This window comes from Equus quagga, chromosome 4 (assembly GCF_021613505.1).
Source record: "Equus quagga isolate Etosha38 chromosome 4, UCLA_HA_Equagga_1.0, whole genome shotgun sequence".
Lineage (NCBI taxonomy): Eukaryota > Metazoa > Chordata > Mammalia > Perissodactyla > Equidae > Equus > Equus quagga.
The window spans coordinates 117,811,143-117,820,602 of record NC_060270.1 but is presented as its reverse complement, the minus strand read 5'-3'; positions in this window follow the sequence as shown (position 1 = coordinate 117,820,602).

Sequence of the window (9,460 nt, the reverse complement as noted above, 5' to 3'; positions counted from 1 at the left end):
AGGCATGGACCTACACCACTCAGCCACGATGTGACAGCAATCCACATATATATATGGCAGAGAAAGATTGGCACCCATGTTAGCTCAGGGCTAATCTTCCTCAAACCAAAAAAAAAAAAAAGAAGAGGAAGATTGACAACAGATGTTATCTCAGGGCTAATCTTCCTCAGTAAAAAAAGAAATAATAATAATGATGGCTAGAGACACTAATGCTAAGAATTCATGGATGCTTCTGAACCATGACATATGTTGAACAGTTTCAAGCAGGTTATGAATTATCTTTATCTGCTTTCAGTATGAATTTTACCAGCCTCCATGTGACAATGTCATCTGATTTCTGCTTTGAGACCTCATATTATTGTCATCAGATTCTATAAAGTGAGCTACACAGAGCCACACACACTAGTGCTGGAGACAACGGCAGAACTGGAATCCTATTTTTTGTGACAGAAAGAGATCATATTTTATGAGAAAGAGAAAAGGAGGGCTCTCCCTACTTTCTTTTTCCTTCTTTTGAGTTTTACTCCATTTTGCTAGCCAAACACAAATCCTTCGGCCAAGGGCTTTCTCACATGAGGGTGCCACTGATGACTAAGATCTCATGCCCCAACCATGAACATCTCTGAGAAAGGAGGGTGACTCCCTTTTCTGCACCTGTTACAACCCTTCCTAAAACAAAGTTGAAAAGCATGCATCACAGGCAGAAAAGCAGTCCTGTTCCCCAAGGACTCTGGATCTTGACTCTCCCACTACACAGCTCTGCCCAAATTAGCCGCTGAAGAGAGAAACAACAGGTCGTGGAAGGCCTCCTGCTCGTGTTTCATTCCCTCACACCTGGAAGACCAGTCACCTGTGAGGGGGAACACATGAAGGTGATGAGCAGGGTTTGCACAACTAACAAAGCCAGGGGGTGTGCCGGCCTCGGTGTCCCAGAGCAGGTGGCGCTGCAGCTGTGGGCCTGACCCCGGGACTCTGAGCTCTGAGGCCATCACTGCAGGCTTCCCTGCTCAGCCTTGGATTCCCAGGGCCTGCTGGCCCACTCTCACTGTCTCGAAAAGTAAGTAAAATAGTGATTGTTACAAGTAAACACAGGTGGGGGAGCTCAGCACTTAGGCAGTGCTGGAACTCGACAGTTTAGGATGCGACAGAATCCTCGGGGGCAGGAGGGATCTGGCATGTAGGAAGACCAGAGGTCAGGTGAACGAGCAGGGCACGCTTCAGCTGCAAGGGCGCTGAGGCTGGGAAGCCCGCCTGGCCGCACATTTCCCTCCTCAGCACAGTTGAGTCCGTAAAGGGAACAGTCTGGAGCGATTGCAAATGTGTTTGGCTCTATTCACAGTAGCAGTGGGAAACCTTGATCCAGCACGTGTCGAATGCCATGCAGTTTTCATTTCCTTCTCTGGGGAGCAGATGGGAAGCATTACAACAAAAGGAGCCAAGGGAAGAAGAAAGCCTGCGGTTTTGCTGCCCCCACCAGTAAGTGGGGAGCAGTTTCCCGCTGTCCCCAAAGATGCTTGGAAGGAAATGGGATGTTCTAGGAAAAGGTAAACAGGCCATTTGTTAATTAATTAAACCACTTTGGAGCAAAAAACAACAAGAAAAGGATGGAATTAAGTATGAATCGATATAAATTAAAGAAGTATGGGGCTCCTATGGAGATAATGCCTCCTCCCCATTTCATACTGGCCCCCCTCCCCCTCCCACCAACACCTCTACCCTTGGGGTGCCCTCTCCCAGTTACCCACAGGCCCACTGGAGCTCCATTTCAGGGGTCCCGCGGTAGGTGTGCCTCTGAATCCGGGGACCTCAAACTCTCGTTAGTGTTCTTTGATCTGTGCCTTGCAATCGTGGCTTCCCCAGTCTAGCAAATTCCTCCTGGCTTGATTGTGGGGCTCACGAACATGAAATGTCACCATTTTACTAGGCTATTTTTCCTGTGCCCAGGCAATGCAGATAGGCAGTCAAACTAATTAAATCTACACTCTCCATTACCACTCCTACTATTTCCCCAGAATAAGTTGTCACTCTCTCTAAGAAAGAGGATTTTTTTGTCCCCAAGGCTGTTTTAAAATGATAATGCAACCTCTGCTACAAACGCAGGAGGACTGGCAATAAAATGTGCAAACTTACCTTTTCTAAATTTAATTAAACTCGCGTAGCAAGGATGACCTTGGGAGCCATAGTCTTCTACGGGGTTCAGCCCTATGTGAGCACACATGAGAGCTTTGGAGGTGGGGTGGGAGAAAGTCTATGTGAAGAGGGGAGCGCACAGACTTCTCTGCCGCCACCTGCCCCCACGTGGGGCGCCTAACGAGCCTCTGGGGAGGGAGGAAAGCGCTACGATGAGAGCTGAACTTGAAGGCAATGCCTTGGTCGGGGAGACAGTTCTTAATCTTTACAGCTCGTGGACCCCTTTGAGAATCTGCTGGAAGTTTTGGACCCTCTCTACAGAAAGATATACACGTCCCCTTACAACACTCAACTCTTACCCCATCCCAAGGGCATTCTCTGACTCCTGGAAGACTATCCATGGATCACCACCTATGGCTCTGAGGACTCAGGGAGGCACTTTCCTTACAGTTCCTGCTCCTCCAGACTTGACTGAGCACAGCATGGCAGCCCCTACCCAGTGCCCTGGATGCAGGCTGCTCCTGGGCAGACAGGTGGCTGCTTTGCTCAGTTCTGTAACACCCTGGCCATCAAGGGACACTACTTTGACACCTCGTGTCTGGGTTTCATTCCAGGGGGGAAGATAGTCTCACCAGCTCCACCCCAGGCACTCGAAGAACAACCACCAGCACTCGACGGCTGTGCCCAGCAGAGCACGGATGCCACAGAAGTGCCACACGTGGAACACTCATGGGAGAGGGCAGCAAAGCCTTGGGAGCTGCGAACTTGACCAGGCAAGGGCAGCGGCCCGGGGCCAGCACAAATGGGTACAAACGCTTCTGTGAGCTCATTTATTCTCACAGGCTGGGGAGGCCCAGGGGCATTCAACTTACACCTAATAATCACCTCTTTAAATCATTACTTGGGATTAGGTACTGGAAAGTGTTAGTCCGATCTACAGGGGCATTTCTGGAGTAAAGGAGGGAGGCTTCCAAAACCTCAGGTTATCAAACTAATTTTTTAAAATGCATCCTCATTTAATCTTGTCATGATGGTTAAAGTAAGTACTGAAGACAGTCCTTGAAGCAGACGTCTCTGAACACAGCGACTCTCAGAAAGGAGGTGTGAGCAGGCCGGCCTGATGGGTTTCCGGCCTGAGAGTTCTGCACCAGCTGGGCTTGGTTGGTGGGGGGGGGGGGGGGTTATTTCACATGCAAATGTCTCCCAAGCCCACAGTGTCAGGAAGCCACGTGAATTTGCCTAATCTTAGGAATAAATCTGCCCCAAAAGCAGGCTCAGGAATTGAGAGACTGTTGTCTTTTTGCTACTATATTAACTTATCGATCTCCCCACTCCAGTTTACCACCATTTCCCCTCTTTCAATGCACTGAACTGTCTTACAATGGCATTGGCAAGAAAGAGAATTTCAAAACAATTGTTATTAGAATCTCTGTTCTCAATATTCTGGGGGGGACGGACGGTGGTGCAGGGGTGCTGATAATATTGATGCCTAAAACAGAGCAAATTTAGATTCTGCTTGAGCTCACCTGTAATCTTGGGCAGGCTGGTTAACCAGTCCTGTCCCCTTGGGTGCAAGACGAGGGATTCTGATAGATTATCTCTAATGCACCTTCTAATCATGATCATGACGATAATACCTTGATTTTGTATGGATCTTCAATATTCACAAAGCACTTCCTCTCATTTAATCTGGTCTCCTGGTTCAGAGCACAGGCTCTAGAGTCAGACTGCCTGCCTGGGTTCAACTTCTGGCTCCACCACTTCCTGTGTGACCTAGGGCAAAGTATTAACCTCTCTGTGCCTCTATTTCCTCATCTATAAAATGGAAATGATAATTCCTTCCTCATATGATTGCTATGGGGATTAAAAGAGTTGTCACATATAGTGAACTTAGAACCATATTTGGTACAGCATAGCTGCTCAATAAATATAGACGTTAATTGTAGTTATTTTTAAATGTAATCCGTATCTGGGTCAGTGCGTCCTTTTAATTTTTAATTTGATTTCTCTCCTTCGCTATTTTCTTAGACATCCTTTTTTGGCTCTATTTCATCTCTTGTGGAATTATTTAATATGGTTAACAAATTTGAGTTTGTGATGGCCAACGTAAGTGCATCATTCACTGTGGGCTAAGGATACTGTTTGAAGCTGATACTCATTGTGATTTCATTTGTAATTATTCTTTTATCCCATTTGTACCAGTCAAATGTCCATAGCCTCTTAAGTAGTTTACTTTATTCAAAAATAGAATCCAGTCACTAGGTCAACGTATACATGGAACATAGACACTCTTCCGGGAGGTGAAGCGGCTGAGCACCTATAAGGTGACATTTGAGACGCACTAAGAGCCCTCTCTACCACAAATGGCTCCCTCTAACCACCTCGTCCTCCGACCAGTGTCAGTGTTTCTGTCTCCTACATGGTCTGAAATAGCCACCGTGACTGTTTTGGTGACCAAGATATAAGTCACTGCTTTGGAGCCATAGGGAAGGCACTGCTTCTAGAAAATACAGCTGTCACACACACACACAGACACACACACACACACACACTCACACTCACACACTGTAAGTTTACTTTCTGAGGCATTTTAATATGAATGTCTTGTGTATACCTCCCAATTTATAGAACCAGGTGATATTATCACAATTTTACAGATAAGGAAACAGAGAGAGAAGCTAAAAGGGTTGGCCAAAGTTATAAACACACTCAATTTGCTGAGCAACCAATAAGTGCCTGGCGTGGTCTCTGGGGAGCTTAAAATGGAAGGCCTGAATTTAAGAGAGTTAACAGTTTAGCTTTGCTTCCTTTGTTCCCTCGGAAGTTAGGAATTGTGTTCAGAATGGCTAGATTTCTTGGATTAGTCACATGGAGAGGCAGGGAAAACCAACCATAGAGGACAGGAAACCAAAACCAGGTGAGTTTCAGAGGGGAGGTCAAACCAAGGAGGGTGCCAGCACCTGCCTCAGATGACTGAGAAGGCCCTTAGTAACCCAGAGCTAAGACGAAAGACCAGCTGAGGGGAGACGGACGCTGACTGCAGGGTCAGATCCCTGACAGTGCACTCGAGATCAGCAAAGCAAGAGCAGACAGTGCGTCCTGGGGCCAGCCTGGGTCTCCCACAGCCCGCGAGGCTGTAAGGCAAGGCTCTCGGGGGCAAGTTACACACAGAAACTGGAACTTCTGCCTCCTTCTGACTGGACGATCAGATGAGTGCTTACTAATCGTCAGGAAAACCACTCCCTGATATTGTCTGATCACGATGCTTAATTTTATGTGTCAACTTGGCTGGGCCACAGTGCCCAGATATCGGGTCAAACATTATCCTGGATGTTTCTGTGAAGGTGTTTTTGGGAGGAGACCAACATTTCAATCAGTAGACTTTGAGTAAAGCAGATTACCCTCCATTATGTGGATGGGCCTCATCCAATCAGCTGAAGGCCTTAATAGAACAAAGACTGACCTCCCTGGAGCAAGAAGGAATTCTGCCAACAGACTGCTTTTGGACACAGACTCTTCCATGGGTCTCCAGCCTGCCAGCCTACCCTGAAGATTTCAGATTTACCAAAGACCAGAAGCCTCTGCAATCATGGAAGCCAGTTACTTAGAATCAATCTCTCTCTCTCTCTGTGTCTCTCTCTACATATATATACATATATTTTTAATTTATGTTTATATGCACATACTTCCTGTTGGTTCCATTTCTCTGGAGAACCCTAATACACAGCTTTATGCACTTAAGAGCACAATGACCACTTTCTCTGGATCCACTAAGCTGAGGCAACGTCAGCCAAGGAGCGAAATGAGGAAGAACATGGGCTCCGCCTGGTTTGAATCCGGCCGCATCACTTACCGTTAACTGACAGTGAGGAATTTAACCTCTCTGGTCCTCAGTTGTTCCATCTGATAATGATAGTTTCTACCTCACCGAATCCTTAAAGGTATAAATGAGCTAATGCATCTGAAGCGTTTAGTATAGAGACTAGAACTTAAAAAAATCACAGTAAGACTAGCTATTATGTTCCTTGCTCCCCATATCTGGTGAATGCACATTAAGTCCGGAATGAACAGCCTGAATGCTCAGAATCTGAAGAATTCCCTATGAGGCGACTGCACCAACATATTGTGTGATTTCCGTGGTGCCTCCACTTCTCTGCTATAAAATGAAGTCAAACAGATGGATTGTGAGTTAATGAGTGTATAAAGCACTATGAAATCCTTAGATAAAGGTGCCCCTGAGCACTGTTATCACATGACAGGCAATTGAGTGTTATTACTGGGCAGGTTTTATATTTTTAATATATTTTAAATGTTTTTTTGGTCAACATGTGGGGCGAGGTAAATAAAGTGGTGTTAGAACAGAAACTCATAAACAGCCGTATAATTGCCTCTTGGCTTGCGCCGCCTTATTACACTCGACTCACTGCACAAAGGGTTTGAAAGATAAATATTCCAATTTTTCCGGGGTTTACATTTTCTGGAACCTAGTTCTGATAAACAAGGTCATGCCAAGTCTACTTCTGTGACTTGGACGAGCTCAAGCATTTGTAAGTAAATTATAGAACATTCAGCTATTCGTTTTTTAATAAGCATCAAGCCAGAATCAGCATCCTTTCTCAACGGGGTTGTTTTTAGAGTATTTCAAAATTCCGTCATACTTCCAAGGATACCAAAGTCTAATCTGTGAACTGCAAAGATGATCTCCTTTCAGTCATTAAAGGGAATATAATAAAAATAACCATAATTATGCCCAATGCAAAATAGACATTCCCAGAGGAGGCATGGCTTAGAATTCAAACTGGATTTTAGTTCTGTTTCTGGCACGTGTTAGCTATGTGACCTTGACAAATTACTAAGCTTTTTTTTTTTTAAGTCAAACAAAGTAATACGCAACTTATAAGCTACTGTGTGAAAATTATCTAACTCGATGTCTAGCACATAATAAATATTTCCTCTCCTCTGGCCCTATGGTGAAAGATTCTATCACCTTGGGGTGATCCTAGAGCCCTCAGTTTTTCAGGTCATTCTCTGGAGGGTTAAGCTGAGTTCACAGGATATAAAGGAGTTACAATTTTGCTTACTGCTCCCAGGCCTCCTAGCAGAGTTAACAGGAGCACCTGAAATTGTTTCCTTCCTCAAATTCTCCAACTAAGAATTCTGTGCAGTATTGAGAATCAACGGGACTGGAAACATGACCCAAGTAAGCTGCTATTTCTAAACCTACTACCAAAGGCTGTAGGCCAGGGCCTGAGGCAAACGAACCCACAGCCTTCTGAGCTCCCTGGAGGTTGCCAGCACCGTACCCCTTTATGCAAGGCACTCCAGTCTCAAAAAGGCTGTAAAGGGAGATTCAGAACCTCACCCTTATATGTGTTAAAGTTAAAAAATATATATCTCAAGTTTTCACCATTGGACACCAACATCTGTTTCTTTCTATGCTCATTAACTTTCTGTCTTGAGATATCTCACTCTTTTAGAAGAAATAATAACAAAAATTGGAAAGAAGCTCATAAAAACCAAAATACCACGGAAATGTAAATCAAAACCACAATGAGACACAACTTCACACTCTTAGGATGGCTATTATCAATAAGACAGAAAATAACAAGTGTTAGCAAAGATGTGGAGAAATTGAAATCCTTGTGTATTGTTGGTGGGAATGTAAAATGGTGCAGCTGCCATGGAAAATAGTTTGGCTGTTCCTCAAAAAATTAAGAATAGACTTATATGATCCAGCCATTACAGTTTTGGGTATATATCCAAAAGAACTGAAAGCAAGGACTTGAACAGATATTTGTACGTTCATGTTTACAGCAGCATTGTTCACAAGAGCCAAAAGTGTCCACTGATGAATGAATGGATAAACACAGCATGGGATATCCATACAATGGAATATTACTCAGCCTTGAAATGGAAGGAAACTCTGATACATGCTACAACATGGATGAAACTTGAAGACATTATGCTAAGCGAAATAAGCCAGTCACAAAAGGACAAATATTATATGACGCCACTCATATGAGGTATTTAGAGTAATCAAATTCATAGAGACAGAAAATAGAAGGGTGGTTGGAGGGGTGGAGGCAGGGAAATGGGGAATTATTGTAAAATGGGTACACAGCTTCAGTTTTACAAGATCAAAAAAGTTCTAGAGATGGCTGGTGCTGATGGTTGCACAATAACGTGAATGTACTTAATGCCACTGAACTGTACACTTAAAAATGGTCAAAGAGGTAAATTTTATGTATTTTACCACAACTTCTAAAAATTAATTCGCTTAAAATAATTTTTTAAAAACCAACACACAAAGAAGAAATATATATCCTTTTTGAAAAAGTATAAAGAGTACTTTTTAACAAAATAATAGATTTTAAACTCTAGGATAAATGAATATTCTGTCCTTTGTTTGGGCAGAAATGTGGGCATAGGGAGTGTGACAATATACACTGTCTTTCTATCTCCTCTTCCCTGTTTCATTTTTAACAAGAGGACCAGGACCAGTCCCTTAGCTCAACTGTAGGTAGGCAATGATCATCTTTAGCAGCAACCTTCACACTCTAAGATTTCCTCTACCTCTTTTTTCCATTGAAACAAGCTCTCTGGAAAGCTATGAAACCTATCCATTGAATGAGATAATTCATCACAGCTTAAAGTGACACTCTCCCCTTTGGAACGGAGAGGTATATTTTGGCCAGCCTCGATTCCTCAGCTGATGGAATAGCATACTTACATTGAAATTTGAGACTTCAGCCAGAGGATGAGAAAGAATACTCAGGGTTTTATTTCATAAGGCACTCGAAATCCATGTCACTATTTAGTTACGGGTGGTCAAGGATTGAGTTGTGGAAAATTTATTTTAATGCTGTTATCAATTGTGTACCCTTAGTAAACTGAGATTAGGAACAATGTGACTTACATGTTTTTCACACTAGACCACATTAAGTTTATTCACCAATTACATGCCAAGTACGTACACAAAGCCATACAAGGCTGTGGACATTCAAAAATGATGAGATATAGGCACTCATTCAAAAGGAACAGGAGAGTTGATCAAACACAAGATTATGGATAACTCATAGTGTTGTGCATGCTTTTGTTCTAGTATTTATTGAATCACATTTAAATTATATGTGTCTGTCTTTTTTACTGCACTGTAGATAAGAGATGTGTCAAAGACATAATATGTTAGATTTGCAAATTAGAAAGATCCTTTATGTTTTCTGGCAAGTAGCACTGTCTCATTATCTGTTTTTGTGAAACAAATCAACTTAAAATTAAAGGCCTAAAACAACAATTTGTTATTTCCCATGATCCTGTGGGTGGAGAATTT